Source organism: Culex quinquefasciatus, chromosome 3 (assembly GCF_015732765.1).
Source record: "Culex quinquefasciatus strain JHB chromosome 3, VPISU_Cqui_1.0_pri_paternal, whole genome shotgun sequence".
Taxonomy (NCBI): domain Eukaryota; kingdom Metazoa; phylum Arthropoda; class Insecta; order Diptera; family Culicidae; genus Culex; species Culex quinquefasciatus.
The window spans coordinates 91,986,781-92,004,611 of NC_051863.1; the positions used below are offsets into that span (position 1 = coordinate 91,986,781).

At 42.5% G+C, this 17,831-nt stretch overlaps 1 protein-coding gene and 1 long non-coding RNA gene across 2 annotated transcripts in view; one reads left to right on the forward strand and one right to left on the reverse strand.

Annotated features, from left to right (window-relative positions):
- The window catches only part of LOC119770367 (mesencephalic astrocyte-derived neurotrophic factor homolog), a 63,525-nt gene that overhangs the window by 24,839 nt on the left and 20,855 nt on the right, over positions 1-17,831 (forward strand). The window lies entirely within an intron of this gene.
- Positions 13,402-13,923, reverse strand: LOC119770376. Its single transcript, XR_005278794.1, has 3 exons — positions 13,834-13,923; positions 13,705-13,774; positions 13,402-13,645 (listed from the first exon to the last, which is right to left on the reverse strand). It is a non-coding gene; the product is annotated as an uncharacterized LOC119770376 (long non-coding RNA).

The window sequence follows — 17,831 nt, forward strand, 5'->3', positions numbered from 1 at the left end:
ATCTGCTACATCATTAAACACTCGACAGCAAGCACTAAGGGGACTATTTCAATTAAATTTTTATTTTTCGAGATAGCATGTTACAATTTTGTTTCATTTGTGCTTGTATAGAGATTTGGGTTTTCCTTGCAACTATGACTGTTTCAGATACTGACTTGGTAGCATAGAAATTGTTTTTTTCAAATCTTCAAATCTAGGAAAAGGGTGGTAAAAAACCTAGCGAAATCCATAACTGTAAAAGGGGACTATAATAACCGTAGTTCGTACGATGGCCAGGAACTTCAAGAAACGGAGCAGGGTTGCGCAGATTACGAGCTGGGATGTGTAGGGTGATTTTATCGCGAAGACTAGGGCAGTCAATATTGCACGACAACAATTCGAATACATAAATACGCTGTAGTAGAACTCGTCGTGATGCCAGCGTAGGGAGTTTAAGCCGCTCACAGTTGTCATCGTACGAGGAGAGTCCTTGAGGCCACACTCATGGCAGGCGTCGCACAGCAAATCTAGTGAAAGCTCGCTGAATCCGCTCGATCCTTTCTGCTTGCACGGCGTAGTAAGGTGCCCATACTTGGACGGCGTACTCCAGTTGACTCCGAACTAGAGAACAATAGATTGTTTTAAGCGCGAACAGATCCACAAAGTTGGAACGCGGCCATGAAGAAAAGTGTGTGGGAGAAACCGGACGGGTTCCAACCCAAAACGCAGGCGGCGACGGGCATGGAGGTGGAAGACTCCGAAAGAGGAGGAGAGGACGGGGGCGAATTTCGTCCCGTGATCAAGGTTCGGCGCAGGAAGGCTAACGAGGAGATCAACGTCGGCGATGGCCAGGAAGTGGAGAAACTGCTCAGCAACAACAAGTTCAGCCCGCTAGCGGAGAAGAGCAACAACAACAACAATGCGAACCCAGCAGCAGAAAAAACCACCCCCGTGGTACCAGCACCCGGCAAGTCGGCCGGGGAGAAGAAGCAGCCGCCGCTGGTGGTGAAAGAAACGAGTTTCGCCCGCCTTGCGAAGGTGATGTCGACATGTGATGTCCAGCCGGAACACAAACTGACGCGGTACGGCACCAAAATTACGTGCTTCTCGAGCGACGACTTCGACACGGTGCAAGCCCACCTGAAGAAGAACAAGGTGCAGTTCTACACGCACGGAAAGCGCAGTGCGAGACCGCACCGGGTAGTAATGCGAGGTCTCCCGAACGCGGAACCAGATTACGTCAAGGAGCTGCTCAAGACGGAACATCAGCTGGACGTTTTGGCAGTACACGCCATCAGGCGGAAGCAGCAGCTTCCCGCCATCGATGAGACGCCTTTCATCGTGCTCTTCCCCAAGGGGCACACCAGTTTGAAGGAGTTGAGTAGCAAGGTAAAGAAAGTGGGACCAGTCGTCGTCCGGTGGGTGGCCTACCGGAGCAAAGAACCGCACGTGACCCAGTGCAAGAACTGCTTGCAGTTCGGTCACGGAACCAGTAACTGCCATCTCAAGCCAAGGTGCAGCAGCTGTGGGGGTGCCCACAGCACGGAAAAGTGCAAAGCAGAAGAAACGGAAGCCAAGAAGTGTGTCAACTGCTCTGGATCTCACGAGGGTCTGGACCGCAGCTGTCCCAAACGTGCGCAGTTTATCCAGTCGAGGCAGCAGGCGTCCACGCCGAAGCCGCCAGCATGGAAGAAGGACAAACAGACTCCGGCAGGAGCCGCGTTTACCGCGGCGGATTTTCCTCCGCTACCTGGAGCGGTGCCGTCCGTTGAACCGGAAAATAAACATCCTCGTCCCGCAGGAAGAAGTCGAGAAGATACTGGCGCCGGCGCCGGTGCAACTCGAAGGAGCAACAAGGCGAACGGAAGCTGTACAGCGAGTCGGAGCTGTGGGCCATTTACCGAGAATACCGAGTACGCTTGAGACAGTGCAAGACACCCGAGGAACAGATTGATGTGATCGCACACTTGCTGACACATGGCACGAGCAAATGATCATCTAATACAGTTACGGTTTTTTCTTCTTTTCTTTTATTATTTATTGTACTATTGATCCTCGGTCCTAACCTGGTCACAGCACCTAAAAGGACCTAATAAAAATAAGTTATGAACAAAAAAAAAAAAAAGATCCACAAAGTCAGCTGCATTTCAACGAAGAAATCCGAGGGTGGCAAAAGCTTTCGATGTTGTCAGCGCAATATGTTCGTTGAAGCACGCTTTGCTGTCGATCGTCACACCCAGGTCCTTGATAGTGTTCACCCGTTCAAGTTCGTTTTGGCCTATCCTGTAGCTACTCAAGAGAGGTGTTCGTTTGCGCGTGAAGCTTATGATTTTGCATTTTTGTACGTTGACCTCCATTCCGTTGGCAGTGCACCAGCATAACAGGCGATCGATGTCTTGCTGGAGTGCACAGCTGTCGAGAGGCGATCGGAACACTTTCAGGTCGTCTGCGTACATCAGCTTGTCCGACTCGAGGACACTGCACAGGTCGTTTACGAACAAAATGAAAAGTAAGGGTCCAATCACGCTGCCTTGCGGGACTCCGGAAGGAATTGCGAGGAGATGAGAGGAAGTGCATCTTACTTTGACGAAGGCTTTGCGATCGGCAAGGTATGACTGAATCCATCGGACGATCCATTCTGGAAGGCCATAGCGTCTCAGTTTCTCCAGTAAGAGAGCATGCGGTACCTTATCGAAGGCTTTAGATAGATCCACGTAAACAGCGTCAATTTGTTGGCCTTTTTCAATGTTCGCCAAGAGTGTTGAAGTGAAGACCGCGAGGCACTAAATAGCGGCATTAAATCAGCATTATATTGGCATTTAATACCAGCAAATAATGCTTCTAAACATTAAATTAGCACTTTTCCTTTGAGAAATATTTCAAGTGGCGCACAGTGATGCCGATTTAATGCCTCACCGAAAGCTCGAACAAAAAAAGGTGCAGGTGGTTATGTTATACATGACCAATATGACAAAGAACTTTGTACAAAACTCTAAAAATCATGCTATTTTTATTTATATTTTTTAAATCTTTGCCTATTTATTTAATCCTGAATAATTAATTCTAATTAAATTTATTAAATCAATGGCACCGGTAGAACCTTCCCTCAGGGCCATGGCCACTCCGAGTGTGGCCAATCCTGTCAAAATGGCAATTTTAATCACCAGTATCAAAAACCATGAATTTTGATACCCATATTGCCCCAAGTCGTATGGTTCAATAAATGTCCCCCCGGTAAAACCTTCCCTCAGGGCCATGGCCACTCCGGGTGTGGCCAATCCTGTCAAAATGGCCATTTTCATCACCAGTATCAAAAACCATGAATTTTGATACCCATATTGCCCCAAGTCGTATGGTTCGATAAATGTATCCCCGGTAAAACCTTCCCCAAGGCACTGGCCACTCCGGGTGTGACCAATCCTGTCAAAATGGCCATTTTCATCACCAGTATCAAAAACCATGAATTTTGACACCATTGCCCCAAGTCGTATGGTTCGATAAATGTCCCCACGGTAAAACCTTCCCTCAGGGCCATGGCCACTCCGGGTGTGGCCAATCCTGTCAAAATGGCAATTTTCATCACCAGTATCAAAAACCATGAATTTTGACACCCATATTGCCCCTAGTCGTATGGTTCGATAAATGTCCCCCCGGTAGAACCTTCCCTCAGGGCCATGGCCACTCCGGGTGTGGCCAATCCTGTCAAAATGGCCATTTTCATCACCAGTATCAAAAACCATGAATTTTGATACCCATATTGCCCAAGTCGTATGGTTTGATAAATGTCCCCCGGTAGAACCTTCCCTCAGGGCCATGGCCACTCCGGGTGTGGCCAATCCTGTCAAAATGGCCATTTTCATCACCAGTATCAAAAACCACGAATTTTGATACCCATATTGCCCCAAGTCGAATGGTTCAATAAACGTCCCCCCGGTAGAACCTTCCCTCAGGGCCATGGCCACTCCGGGTGTGGCCAATCCTGTCAAAATGGCCATTTTCATCACCAGTATCAAAAACCATGAATTTTGATACCCATATTGCCCCAAGTCGAATGGTTCAATAAACGTCCCCCCGGTAGAACCTTCCCTCAGGGCCATGGCCACTCCGGGTGTGACCAATCCTGTCAAAATGGCCATTTTCATCACCAGTATCAAAAACCATGAATTTTGATACCCATATTGCCCCAAGTCGTATGGTTCGATAAATGTCCCCCCGGTAAAACCTTCCCTCAGGGCCATGGCCACTCCGGGTGTGGCCAATCCTGTCAAAATGGCAATTTTCATCACCAGTATCAAAAACCATGAATTTTGACACCCATATTGCCCCTAGTCGTATGGTTCGATAAATGTCCCCCCGGTAGAACCTTCCCTCAGGGCCATGGCCACTCCGGGTGTGGCCAATCCTGTCAAAATGGCCATTTTCATCACCAGTATCAAAAACCATGAATTTTGATACCCATATTGCCCCAAGTCGTATGGTTCGATAAATGTCCCCCCGGTAGAACCTCCCTCAGGGCCATGGCCACTCCGGGTGTGGCCAATATCCTACCAGTTTGGTCCCAAGCCACGTAGCCTAGTGGTAACGCTTCCGCCTCGTAAGCGGTAGATCGGGGTTCAAATCCCGGCTCGGACCAACACAACTGGTGATCTTTTCCCTTCTGGATTCGATTGCTTAGTAAAGGGAAGGTAGTGTATCGTCACAAACTGGACCTTATCACGACACCTTAGGGAGGCGACCTATGGAATGTTAACATTAACCTAAACATGTTAACATTAGTTGAGTGAAAAACTGCCACTGAATCCGCTTTGTAAATGCCGGCCCCGATACTCTTCACGGGTGTTCCCCTCAGGAACTGGGAAAGATTTACTTTTTTTTGGTCCCAACCCCATTGCCTTGAATCATTCTGGTTTCCGAGTGACCGTTTTAACAATGTTCTTTAGAACAGAATTCCTCCCAAGGTGGTGCTCAACCTGTGTCTTTCAATGTGTGTATGTGTGTGTGAGCAATAAAATTACCACCGTCGATCCGTCTCTGACGGATTTTCGGTCAAAACTAACTATTCAGAGGCTATCTGTTAGCTTATATAGTCCGCATGAAATGTGGCAACATGGTGCAAATTTTGCCTCGTCTCCTGCTTTCTTGGAACTGTCACGCGAGAATGTTGCACCATTGTTGCCACACTTCATTCGTTGCTGACCCCTTCCGCAGTACCAAGCATGCAACATTTTCGTAACGCGCGACATTTTTCGTTTTTCTGGATTGACACCTCACCAGAATAAAGCCCTTAGGACAAAGTTCTTTGTCAAAAACTGCTTTATCGACGTCAAGGCTGGGGGAAAAAAAGGACAGCTAGCTGCTCCACACACTTGGAGGTGGGCCTCCTTTGTTTTTTTTTTCTCCTGTTACGTTTCATGTGTGAGTTGATGTTATTCTTGCATTTTTCTCGTCGATCTCCAGGATGCGCGCCAGCCAACTGATGTATCTTGAAAGGAGTGTTTGTTTTGAAACTTTTAATCGATGTGGTTGATGCATCGAACATTAATGAAGACTTTCTTTCTGCTGTTAAGGGATTCTGGTTCAAAAACCCGTTGTCATTTCGTTGAACGGAAATTATTTACGAGTCACTCAGCAAATTGCGGCCAGCCAGTAAGTGCAGTGCAATCAATTACGGAAAGCTTGAGGTTATTAGGGACATGTACTGGCTGACGGCTAACGGGAACTGTTTTTCCGAGGAGTGCTTGGTCCACGGTTGGCAAAATTTCACAAAGTGTATTCGCGATCAAAAGCTCAAAAATTCCGACAGATGGCGCAAAGCATCGAAGAATGGCGATTCAGATTTTCGCTGTTCGGTTACATAGGAATGCAAACTTAAAATTGAATTTACAGCTCATAGAACAACTTTTGAGAAAAAATTCAAGTAGTACGATTGTTAACTCTTTGCCCTCTATAAATTAACGCAATAAAAAATTTGAAAAAAAATAATATTGAAAAAATAATATTGTTTAAAATGATAGAGCATCAAAAGTTAACAAAGTATCAGCTCGAATTTTTGCTCAAAAGTTGTTTTGAACGCTGGAATTTAACAAAACAGAATTCGCATACATAACCTCAAAGGGCGGAAATTTCAATCGACATTCTTCGTTCTGTTCTGCTACTCAACACTAGGTGTCGCATGTCGTTTGGCTCTTGAACGGCAATCAGACTTCCGGAAAGCAGCTTTTTGCTTGCGACAAAAGTCATTCAATTTACCAGAGAACTTTTGATAATGTCCTTTGTGCTATGGGCATATATTTTGAAAAATTTGGCTTAATTACAGGCTGCAGTTTTCCACAAAAAAAAATAAACAAAAAAAACACTTCAGTCAGCGGGAATTGAACCCAGTTCACGCAAAAATAAAACAGTTGCACACTGGGGGAAATGCACCTTAGCCCGCACGCTTATTGGAACGGTATAACGGGAGAAGGATTAAAGTCAATAAGAGCGTGCCTGGCTGAAATGTTTCCCGTATGGATGGGTTACTTTGTTGATAAACATCAAATGCTTTGAAGTACATTTTCAAGGTCGTAAATGGTGATTTAATGCCAGTTGTAATGCTGCAAAGTCTTGGTACTTTGAGGCATTCGCAAAGCTTATTTACTACTTCTAAGCATTCGAGTGCTGATTTAGTACTGAATAAATACTTCAATTTAGTGCTTGTGGTTACTTGGGGAGGAGAAGGTTGGACGTGGTTGAGCGTCGCTTAACAAACCCGTGTTGTTCTTTGGCGATGATCGGCTTCAATACTGGATAAAGTGCTCCATGCACCAGGTGTTCAAACAGTTTAACAAAACCACTCAAAATTGAAATACCTCGGTAGTTCTCGATTTTGTGAACGTTGCCGGCTTTATGTACTGGCGTAATACTAGCCAATTTCTAAGCAGTGGGAATTGTGGATTCTGCAAGCGAGCGGTTGAAAATGATAGTTGTAGGAAGAGCGAGAGAAGCCGCACAATTTTTCAAGAAAGATGGATGGATACTGTTCGGGCCGGGACCTTTAGTAACATCAACATCATCAAGGGCTCTTAATACATCTTCTATCGAGAAATGTACAACTGGCAGATGCAAATCATGAGTTGGTATGTGATCTACAACTTCATTGCACGCTGCAGGGAGAGAGGTAGAGTAAACCCCGCTGAAAAAGTCAGCAAATAAGCTGGCTTCCTCTTCCACAGAGTTCGCCTCTACGCATCCGTTCGAGATTTCAGTTGGAATCCCACTACCTTTTTTCTACTCTTCAGGAATGTCCAGAAAGAGCGAGGGTTTTGCTTAACGTCTGTTTCGATGCGATGAATGTACTCACTAAAAGCTGCATTTTGTTGGGATTCGTAGAGCTCTTCCAATTCCCGCACTTCTGCTATATTTGGTTGACAGCGTCGCTTGTGGAGTCGGGTCCTTGCTTACCTGAGTCGGTTTCGTAGATTTCGAAGTGTAGCGTTCCACCAAGGCTTACGGTTCGATAGAGGATGTAGTCGTCTCAGCGGCGTGTGGAGTTGGATAACGTCGAATAGTGCATCGTAAAAACGGGAAACTGCTTCATCCAGTGAGCAGTGAGCAAGTATGCCAGTCCAGTTAATTTGTGAAAGTGCGATGTTAACCGCTTCAAAGTCATAACGAGTGAAGTCGTATGTTAAGCTTTCGGTAGATTCTGGTACAGGTGTCACAGCAGGTCCAGAAGTCTTCGGTTGCAGTTCGGCAGGTTGAAGATTTGCTGTATCCCAGTTGCAAGCATAGACTCTACGAAAGCAATTTCTTGCTCAGCAGATGCGTTTGTTGGCAGGTATCCGTTGATGTCCGAATCGAAAGACCAGTTGAGGTGAGGCAGATTGTAATCGCCTACAACTACGATGGTATCCGAACTACTCACCATATCACAGATTTTCTGGACGGAAGCCGAGTGCTTTCGATATACGTCAGGCGAAGATCCTGGCCGAATGTAGGTGCAGCAAATGTAGATTGAGTGAGTGGTAGGGTAACTCGTACAACGACTTGTTCCAGGGTTTCACAGTCGAGTATAACAACAGGTTTGCAGTGTATGAGGTCCGAGTTTTTTATGGCAATCAGCACGCCGCCCCCACGTTGCAAGTCGCTCGTGTTTTGGTTACGGTCTTTACGGTAGAAACTGTAGTCAAGAGATAGCTCAGAGTCTAAAATGTCGTCACAAAGCCAGGTTTCTGTGAAGGCGATCACATCGTAATCGCATGAGCTAAGCGCTTTCTGGAGGGTGTTTGTCTTAGTTCGCAGCCCACGTACATTCTGGTAGTACAGCGTGAAAGGACCAACATCTGGGAGAGGGGTGGTTGTGGCGTCTGGTAACGGTACGTTCGGTTCAGGATCTTCGGTGATCATCGTGGATTCCCCATCGACTGCACAGACATGGGCTGCGTCAAGTCGCGGGAGGCGATGTGACGGGAATCTTCAGTTGAGAATCGCCGGGCGGAGCCGCTGGGTTCAGCTGAGGTTCTTCGGAGAGAGCCGGATTGATGAGTTGGGGAGGAGACGGGTTGACAGGGGCATTCTGAGTTTCCTGCGACTATTGGATAGCGGGGTCAAACCCCTGTTGCGACCTGTCTTCAAACTCCCGACACTTAACCACACGTGGCCAAGTATCACTACAAAGCGCTCTGTCCTTGAGAGCAATCGGCATGCCTACCCTGAAAGAGACAAAACTCAGCTCCCTGATGTCCCTTCTCCTGGGTACTAACTTCCGGACTTTGACGGCGTCGGTTTCGAGCTTTTGCTGGACCCACTGCGAGACTGTCTCTTCGGTGACGTCTGGGCGGAATCCCCTCATGTACAGCCAAAACAGCGGTTCTGTTGATTCCATGGTGGACGACGATGAGAACATTGCAGCTTCATTCTCATTGCACTCTGTTGCACCCTGCGTGTAAGGAACTACGCGCTTCGCAGAGATTTCGCTGCTTTGATCGTTTTCATCTCGTTGCCGTTTTCCTGGCGCAAGGCCCAAAAACTGTTTCTGTCCTGCGTTCGGTGCTGCGGTTAATTTTTTGAAATTCTCCTGAAATTCTGTACGAATACCGTCTTTGATCTCCGTCTTAAGAGACTCAACGATGGCGTTGTTGGCTCTGTCTGCGGAGACCATTGCGTTGGAGAAACGGGCCTTTGCGAGTATGTTTTTGCAGGCCGTGCAAATCCAAATGCAGTGTGCATTGGCCTGCATCGATGTCAGCATGGCAGCGCTCATTCCAGAGCACCGCAGACATACCTCGCACGAGCAAAATCCTTCACAGCGAACCGATTCCCCTTTGATCGCGTTAGCACATTTCACACACAGGTTAGACATTGTGGAAAAGTAGCTGTACGCACGAGGGTTAATTGGGCTGCTCTTGGTCCGAGAGTACAGATGGAGCTGTTCCCGGAGAAAGCGATCGTGTGCCGCTTACTAGGTCTATTCCCGTACTGCAGAATTCTGCAATTCTGCACAAAAACGGTAGCAGAGCGTTCCCGTACTTTTCTGCAACAAAAGTAACTTTTCTCTCAGGTAGAACTTCTACAGTGAGAGAGGTAGAAGTTGCAGCAAAACCGTTCCCGTACTTTTCTGCAAGCTCTCTCTTCTCTTTCTTGTCAAAAAGTTACTGCAATTTGGTGTGATGGATGTTGAGTACACGCTTACATAAAGTTTACAAGTTGGGTGAAATCATGCATTTTATTACTAGTTGCAATCAAGGGGTAGGACAGAGAGAAACTGAGTGACTCAATTTCTCAAAATTACTCAATGTGGCTCAAAGTTACTCAATGCTCCTCTTGATTTTCTTTTCTCGCTGAGTTACGGAATTTTTGAATATGCTTTGACAGATTAACGTGTTTACAAACAAATAAGATTTTTTTTCACGCTACGATGCTGGGAAAGTTCCCACATTTGGCCATATTCCATCAGAAAAAGGAAGAGACCATTCCTACTGTTCCGGATTTTGTTACGGAAGGTGCTGCAAGAGAGAAAACCTCAGTTATTGTACGTGTTTACTACGACAACGTGGCGGTTCTAGATTTGGTGTCCCGGCTTCATGCTCGTTGAAGCTGTTGACCTCATTTCACCGCTTTACTCGGATATTTATCTGCACATCTCCGGAATGGCTTCGTTGAAACAGTTGGAGGAAGGGACAACTGATTATCCAAGGCCGGTTTCCGCATTGAAAGTATCTAGAATTTGCTAAACTGTCTTGCGCTGTTCCGTAAAATGAATCGGCAATCCGCCGGAACACGTCATCACTCCGAAGCAGTCACCAGACTTAATTTCTCGAATTTCATTTATCTAAAACAACTGCTTTAAACAGTTTAAAAGTGCATACCATGTTCGCTCAGGTTTTTTTAAGTTAATTTTTTTTTATTTAATTGTTGAAACAAAACGCGGTCGTTTTTAAATTGATTGATACTGATCGAACCACGTTCCGGTTGATCAAACCAGGCGGGCAAAGACAACTGCTCTTGGTCCGTTCCGTTCCGTTGGTCCGTTCTGTCGGCAGGAAAATTGGCTTGCGCGGACACTCCTACAAGGCGCTGATGTCCTCTGAGTTCACCTTGCTTAAATTAGGCACAATCCTGTTGTCACAGGCCGACTTCTTCCAGTGAGAGGCCACCTTGCCCTGCGCTACAACGAGTTGATTATTTCCGTTTCTCCCAGTAGCTTGCGCTTGGTTTTGATGCATTCCTCGATCGGGGGCTTGATGTAATCTGTTCTGGTTTCACCTCGGGTGCAGTTCCGGCTCTTTATTGAACCGTCGTACTTCTCAACGTTAACTTCGCTAGGGGCCGCTTGGGCCGCCAACTTCGGCAGGGAATGGGAACGTACATCGTGAAACTTAGGCTCGACGGTTTCTTGGGAAGGGCAAAACTAACCACATTTCATTTGATGGCCGCGTTTTGACGGGGTTTTGCTCAATACTTTTGTTATGGAGTAGCTCCAGTTGTGTTTGAACATGCGTTTTCCTCTTACGGTTGGTTGTCATCCGCCCCGCCTCCAGATTCGGATCGATACAGACTGATTCCGTCGCCCTCCGCCGACAACAGGTTTATGTCTGTCTGCAGGATCTGCAAAATTTGACTCAAGCAGTTCATCCTCTTCCGGATCGTATCCTGTAGCTGCTCGGCATTGATGTAAGCGGAGGCGGTCTGTTGTCTGATCGAATCTGTCCATCTGGTTTTGTAAGTCGTGGTGTTGATCCAGCTCGTTGGACCTCGCAAACCCTTTCCGCGGTTAAGACGAAGTGGACGAGTTCTAGTCGACTCACCAGGACCTCCGAGATCACTGCCTCCAAAGCCCACGCCGCTACTTTCACCCGGCAGGCCACCACTACCACCGGTTCTGTTGCGCTCCAGACACGGTCGTTCACCCCTTCCCACGAGGTGGCTTCAGCACCGCTAGAAACGTTTTGTGGTGATAACGTCAATTTCGTCGACGAAGATGATGGCCGGAGAGTTGTCCAGACGGACGACGGACAACGTCGGCCAATATTTTTACATAAATTCCGAACCGGAAAACATGAAATATAACCTGCTCTGCTGATCTTTTAATTTCATGCAAAAGTGCTGCCTCACGTTGTTTTTTTTGTTTTGAGTGATTTGTCATTTTCTCAAATGTCACTGTCAAAATTCGTTACGTCGGTTGTGAAGATTCAGAAATTCTGAGTGGCTCAATGTTACTCAATTCTACTCAAAATTTCTCAAAATTACTCACTGTCTTACCCCTTGGTTGCAATACATTTTATGTTTTATTATTACTAAATTGAAGTAGTCTTTTTGAAGGGACGTTTGTAAATTTTGAATTCATGGATTTTTGGCGTAGTTTTTTTTAATGTCTGTTTTTATTGAGAAAGATTTCAGGCTTAGTTCATTAATGTAAATGATATAGCGATTTTTTTAGTGTTAATATTTTAACCTGACAAAAAAAAATAACTAAAGTCAGTATTACAGCACGGCTAATACCTCAACCAAAAAATTGTATTATAAAAACAAATTGTTTTAAAAACTTTTAAAAGACACATTTCTTTTGTGTTTTATAATTTCAAATAAATATTTGTTTAGGAATAATTTTTGATCTTCAATTGTTTATGTGTGTTAAAATAATAGGTCAATTTAATTGGCAAATAATAAATTGTACTTTTAACGGTTCTACCAATTCGTAAAAAATTGATGTATTTTTGTCGAATTCTTCTATTTTAAGAAATTTAAATTCTTAAATGCCGCCATCTTGAATCATAAAAGTACTTTTTTTGAGTCATATTTTAGGTTAGAAGCTCAGATTAGAGGTTGGAAATTTTGATAAGTTCTTCGGAAAATAGAGTACTAACTGTTTATATTTTAAAAAAAATTGAATTTTAAAATTTTTGATTCACAGAATTTTAAAACTTTACTTATTTTTGACAGTTTTTAGTATCTTTAAATATTTTTAACTGTAGCTTTTGAATTTTTGGTGTTCTGAACTCAGAAATATTCAAACTTTTGTTTTTTTATTAGAATTTTAAAATATAAGATTTTTTATGTTCAGGAACTTTTAAGTTGAAACCCATTATTTTTTTTATTTTGAATTTTTAAAATTATGATTTTTTTATATTTTAAACATTTTTATATATTTAAGGCCTCCCCCCTTCAAAATTGGTCTGAAAAAACAAGGGGCAAAAAAAATATTTTTCCAAAAATCCTCAAAATTTCCATGAAAATAGAATGCTAATCAACTGAAAACAAACTAAAATGCATTTTCTGCATTGATAATCATATTTAGCATGTTTGGGCTTGTTCAAAATGTTTTGAATTATTATGAAATTCCAATGTACAGCACCGCAAAAAAAAATCGCAAAAACGTACGTACATGCAACTTTTACTAATATTTTTTTTACCTAATGTAAAAGTTTTGAATAATTTCCAATGTATAATTTCTACCTAAGCATAAATAATTTCTTGTAACCTAATAAATGGTACATGCTTGATCTTTTAAATAAAATGTTGAGTTGAATAAAAAATAATGCCCCCGTTCTAGAGGTAAACTCCTTTCAATTACTATTTTTCTCAATCCCTTTATTTTATTGTTTTGAAATAATTAAAAAACTTTAATACCCAATTTGAGTAAATCCACTCAACTGTGTACAATATTGCAGAAAAGTACTGCACGCAAAATCCAAATAACACAGATCTGTGTAAAATTTGACACAGATCGCCCAAAACCTGGAATACACAGAATCTGTGTTGAAGCCTTGTACACAGATCTGTGTACAATCGTTGTCTGTCAAATCTGTGTAATTTTGAAACAGCAATCTGTGTAAAATTTTACACAGATCTGGGTAATATATTACACAGAATCTGGGTAAAAAATTGCAATATATTTTTAATTCAGTTGTTGATTTAAAATGTCCAGGCCAATATAAATTAAAAAATGCAAGATTTATTAATCAATAAATTGAGCTTCATGCATAAATCAATATTCAATAAATATCGAAAAAGCTGGAACACTTGGACGCGACGCAGTGTTAACTCGTGCTGTCTCTGGAAGATCCAGCCTGGAACCGGAACCGGGAAATTGTAAGCGCGGGCTGATGCTCTGCTGGTGTTCAACTATGGATTGTGGATCGAGGTTCCGACCAAGCCAATCCTTTCCGTGAGAATATATGTGGGACACCTTGAGTAAAAATTAAATTAGGTTAGAATTGCGTAGCAAATATTGCTGAAATATATTACCAAACAAACTCATGAATCCATCTGCTCCCTGTGGGTGTACGGTCCAATTGATGATCAGCATGTTAAAAATCTAAAAAATAAAAGTATTTTAATAATATTACAATAAATAATCACGAGAAAAAAACTTACCAAAGTTCTGCATGAAAGACGCCATCTTAGCTTTTTTACATTTTTTACCCAGGTTTGATAGGGAAGCTGAACTGAAATCTGTGTAATTTTTTACACAGATCTGTGTTATAAATCTACACAGTTTTGACAGCTAGAACATGTTCAACAAACTGTGTAATTTTTTTACACAGATCTGTGTTATCGGGATTTTCGGTGTGGAACGCGCTACCCAGGCAAATTTTTTGCTGCTTCCCAGTCAAATCAATCCGAATTCTGAAACGGAATCTAATTAGAATCGTATACAAATTCCGTTTCAAACGCAACAACCGGTTCGAACACGGAATCGGTTTTTGCGTTTGAAACGGAATTTGTATACGATTCTAATTAGATTCCGTTTCAGAATTCGGATTGATTTTACTGGGTTCTCTCCTTGCAGAACTTCTCCAAAAGAGAGAGATGACCCAGTCAAATCAACCCGAATTCTGAAACGGAATCTAATTAGAATCGTATACAAATTCCGTTTCAAACGCAACAACCGGTTCGAACACGGAACCGGTTGTTGCGTTTGAAACGGAATTTGTATACGATTCTAATTAGATTCCGTTTCAGAATTCGGATTGAGTTAACTGGGGAAGAGAGCGAGCTGAAAAGTACGGGAACGTGCTGCAAAAAGTGACTTATGCTGGCTGCAGAATTCTGCAGAAGCTGCAGAAATTCTGCAGTTCTGCAAGTACGGGAATAGACCTACTGTGTGGTAGTTTGACAAAACGGTCACAGCAAAAACAATCGTCGGTCGTACTCACACAGTTGCTGCAACGAATGGCGCTATCTCTGTTCAGCTACTGGTTTCCTCTCCTGTCCGTACGGCGATAATGGAGATCGATATCGATGCAATGGTGCAAAATGGCAGAGCGAGATGGGAGATGATTCGGATGTCCGTCGAAATAAAAACACCAGCAGCAGAAAGTTGGTTTATTGGGTCGTCAGTTGGATTACAGTTGGGTTTACAGGTGGTTTTTGTTTGATGTTTGATGATCTATGATGCAAATCTGTTGAAGTGGCGGAGCGTTTTTGGTAGAGTGGCGGAAATTTGTGTGGTAAGGGTACTGTAGTACAGACTCAAACCATCTAGCGGAAAGGGGGTGGCGAGGTGGGTAGCGCAGGTGGGCGGCCTGGGACCTTCCACGCTCAAGCCGTAGCCGGGAGTTTCAACGGCGAATTACGTCCCTACCTTTCCGATTGATGCTGACTAACAGGTGCTATGGGTGCGATGTGCGGTAATGATTGATGTAGTGCGGTGTTTTGGCGGCTTATATGGTGATTACAGCAAATAATTGAGATAATATCACAGAGCTTTAAAATCACAAATGTAAACAAAGTTACAGTAGTTATCAAGCAAGGAAATCAAAAAAGAGCAATAAAAAGGCAAAATTCCATTGAGAGCATTCAGAACTAATTTTCTTACTTGAAAAATATTTCGAATACAGGTAATAAAATGGCAAAATTCCATAGAGAGCATTTAGAGCTTGAACACTTTACTGATTTCTTTGCTTGAAAAATAAAAAAATAGAATACAAGTAATAAAATGGAATTTTTAAAAGCTTAAACCCTTCACTGATTTTCTTGCTTAAACAAATATTTATAATACAGGTAATTAAATGGCAAATGTCCAAAGAGACATTTAGAGCTAAAAACTCTTCACTGATTTCCTTGCTTGAGAAATTAAGAAAAAAATGTTTGTGCTATTTACATTCAATTTCTTATTTCATTTAAAAAAAAGGTAACATAATGTAAAAAATCATAGAGAGCATTTAACCCTTTCAAGCCTGATGGGTCATATATGACCCAAAAATGAAAATTTTCAAAACTAGCCTATAATTTTCGTATGGTCTTAAAAATCATTTTCCCATCATTAGATTAAAACATATTTTTTCGAAAATTCAGGCTCTAAAGGGTTAAAGCTTGAAACTTTCCAATGGTTAATGTCCCTCCGCATGGCTGGGACCCCGAACCCATCGAAAAGTGGAATGGTCGGAGGGCTTGAGACTGCCCTTTACCAATTCGGAAAGGGCAAATACGAGCGCCAGCTCAGGATACTGTACATTGATCTTGGCTAATTTGTGTGTGAATGTATTAATGTTTCTTTTTTAGTTATGAATACACACTCAGATTTTTATGCCGAACTTCGGCAGAATTCTGCCGAAAACAGAACAACTGAGCGCTCGGCAGATAGCTCGGCAGAAAATTGTTCTGCCGAAGTCTCGGCAAATCGAATTTTGACAGTGGCCGTTTTTCTGCCGAAGATTTCGGCATATCTAAAAATAATTTATCTGAAAATCTCGGCAGTTTTAGAACAAAACCAACCGAGCTTTTCGGTATTTACGTTTTTTAAATAAATAAAGATGCAATAACGGATAAGTTGATATTTTTATTTTTCGTCATTGTTATCACAATCAATACAAGTGGTTATTTACGTAAGCTGAAGAAGGATTTTGTTAGCTGTTGTGCTCGGCCGCAGAGGAGCATTTCAGCAATAGAGTTTAACTTTTGCTAATTTCGCCAAGCAAGCAAGACAGGATTCTCCTTCCTTAAATTCCTTCGCTACAATAAATAGCTGCGGAATATCAGATGCAGTTATCTCCCCATTGCACTGTAAAGAAATATTGAAGTTTTACTAAATTGAATTCAAAACTGAAAACAAAAAAACACCTATTTCATTTTCTAATTACTCACCGAGCTTATTATTGATCCTTACGTCCACTTCCTTCAGCGCGTGCCTGCTTACTGTTGGACTTGCCTTTCAAAAAGAAAATCCGGAATATTTCATGGAACCGGCACAAATTATCACAACACAAAATTGAAACAAATATGGCTACTCAAAAATCTAGCCGAACAGTTCGGCACTTCCACGCGTTTGACAGCTGGATTTTGCCGAGCTCGGCAGTTTTTGTTTAGACCGAGATGTTCGTTAAAATAATGTGACGAACTTCGGCATTTATTTTCTTTCTGCCGAAGTATCGGTTGAAATAGCTGACAAATCTGGCAATTTTTGAATTTCTACCGAGATTTCGGCAGCAAATCATTCTGACGAACACTTTCGGCAGAAATTTCTGCCGAAGTCAAGAATGGAATTTGAGTGTGTATAATATTTTCAGCACCTGGATTTGAAGAAAGGGTTATTCAAGTGATAAGAAAAAAAAATAAAATAAACATGAGATTATACGAACGATGGACATAAAAAGATAATCAAACCATAACTCGAACTACACACACTAATAAAAGAATTGGGCTACGGTCCCGGCTTGGTATGTGTGTCATATTACAACACGATAAATTGAAGAACTACAAATAAATCTGGAGTTTACTCAGTCGTAATGCTAAAGGGGTAAAGGGGCATCTTTTTGGGTTAACAAAATCTTTAGGTTTTCAGCAAAATTGATATGTGTCAAGAAGAATTTGTTAAACAAATATACAGATGATGGTGAAATAGTAGAAAGATGCATAAATCATTTATAATTAAAAATAAGTATTAAGACGACCACTTTTCAAGCATGTGTAAAAAAAAATAAAAAAAGGAAAAAATAGAGGGATTACTCCGAGTATGGAGGTGAGGTAGGTGCCCAAATAATACGATTGCGGTTTTCAGATTTTCAGGAAACAAGGAAGGAAAAATAATAAATGACTTGAAACGTTAAAAGAAAATTTAAAAGGTCATACAAAAAAATACATGGGTATTTAAAACCTTCTGGATGAAGTTTGAGTGAAATATTGAAGTTGGTCATTATTTTCGGTGCTTGTCTGGTAAGATTTTTGTTGCTTGGTGTTCGATATATAAATGGCGTTTTCTCCCCGCATGCGGGAGATTCGGCCGATGTCATTTGTATGGGGAGGGTAAACATTTTGGGGAGGGCGAAAGCTGATGGGATACAACATCCTCACCAAAGTGTTCTAGAAGGAAACTAGAAGGAAAAATTTGACATAAAACGTAAAAATTTACAGTCGCTCCATACATCAATCGA